Raw genomic sequence first — 1,619 nt, 5'->3', positions numbered from 1 at the left:
ATGTTTATTTCGCTATTTATTATACACGTATTATTGAAACATTCATTTTATTATTATTTCGTTGTAATTAACTGAAATTGATGGAAATTCGTCCACATCGTCTTGTTAACACGGATGTTAACATCGTTTTGAAGAAACGGTTGGACGAGTAAATGGTGTTTGACAATGCCATGGCCTGGAGCTAGCTACTAGGCCTAGGCCTTTTTAGTAGTGATGACTGCTGGATACGATGTTTAGTCGCCCGGCCAGAGGTGAGCTGAGAGCGTATGCTCCTTGATGTATCGTTGAGGGTGTTAATGGTAGGCACAATTGTGTTACTGTATTATGTATATACACATTATTTATAAGTACGTTTATTAATTAATATTGTTGTGTGCTGTAGTGTCCTGACTAACGTATTATTGAAATATTTTTTTGTTATTACATGCCGCCCTACTAGCTAGTAGGCTAGGCAACACTGAATACTAAATATTATGATTCCCAATAAAATGAATAGAGTTGGATTTTCTCTAATGTAGTAATAAAGGTTATAACAGGCCAGGCCTAGTTAGGGGTATTTCAGCTTGTATCATATACAGTACAGTATACAGTAAATAAACAATTCATTTGTATTTTTACCTACCTACAGGTCTATAATTGGAGTGCAATTATGATAATTGATGGACGGGATAAGCAAATGTATTTATTGATTGGAATGGAAGCGCAAATGTTAGAGTCAAATTATAATATTAAGGTAACAGATACTGAGCATTGCTATTTTAAACTGTTGATCAAACCTACATAATACATTATACTAAATTATTATTTTGTTTTGAGGGCAGATAAACATGTGCTTATTCATTTTCCTTTTTTCAGGTGAATAGAAAGATACCCAGAGTACTTTATAATAGATGCTACTTGGATCATGCTTGCACGATACATTTATGCAGTATACTAAGACACCAAGTATAGAATGAGCGCAGACAATTAAAATTACAGAACTAAATATTTATGAAGAATAGTAAAATATGCATAATAGAATTCTTTAGACGCGAGTGCTAGGGTTACAGTCATACTGTAACTATGGTAATGTACTACCAGACAGTACACTAGTAGCAGTGCATCATATAGTGTTTGTTTTTAACCATCTAAATGGGTCTGGGTATATAAACAAATAAACCACTACTGTACTTCTTTTTTTATTTATTTAGCCAAATACTATGTACAATGGACATTTATGAAAGAATCCATCTCTTGAATATGATGGAGCTGGCTGGTGTTGATAGAATTAAAATGTCTCAGGTCTCAAAAGTAATTTATGTCCTGTTTGAAAAATCCTGCTTGTTCCAAACTCATTATGATGCATTTGTTCAATAAAATTCATTCCACACACTATTTCTGCCATATAATTTGATGTTTACAATTTTATTACTAGTACTATTACAGTTCTTCAAAGCCATCTCATGTACTGTTGATTCCATAAATCTGCAAAGATAAGACCAATAAATGGATGGAAATGTACTATTATTTTTATTCAATCCTACCTCTAGGCCCTATAGTATTATATTTTATGACTTGGTAACAAACAGAAAGAGGTTATTATTTAATTACACTACAGTTACTAACTAAACTATAATAAT

The 1,619-nt window shown here is 32.3% G+C and overlaps 1 long non-coding RNA gene across 1 annotated transcript; it reads left to right on the top strand.

Moving 5' to 3' along the window:
- Positions 1-200: 200 nt before the first annotated feature.
- LOC140045715 (uncharacterized) lies at positions 201-1,374 on the top strand. The gene is made up of 3 exons (XR_011844714.1): positions 201-299; positions 629-733; positions 856-1,374. It is a non-coding gene; the product is annotated as an uncharacterized lncRNA (long non-coding RNA).
- The last annotated feature ends 245 nt before the right edge of the window (positions 1,375-1,619 follow it).

The sequence above is a fragment of the Antedon mediterranea genome, chromosome 1 (genome assembly GCF_964355755.1).
Source record: "Antedon mediterranea chromosome 1, ecAntMedi1.1, whole genome shotgun sequence".
Lineage (NCBI taxonomy): Eukaryota > Metazoa > Echinodermata > Crinoidea > Comatulida > Antedonidae > Antedon > Antedon mediterranea.
This window is presented reverse-complemented; position numbering and strand designations above follow the sequence as displayed.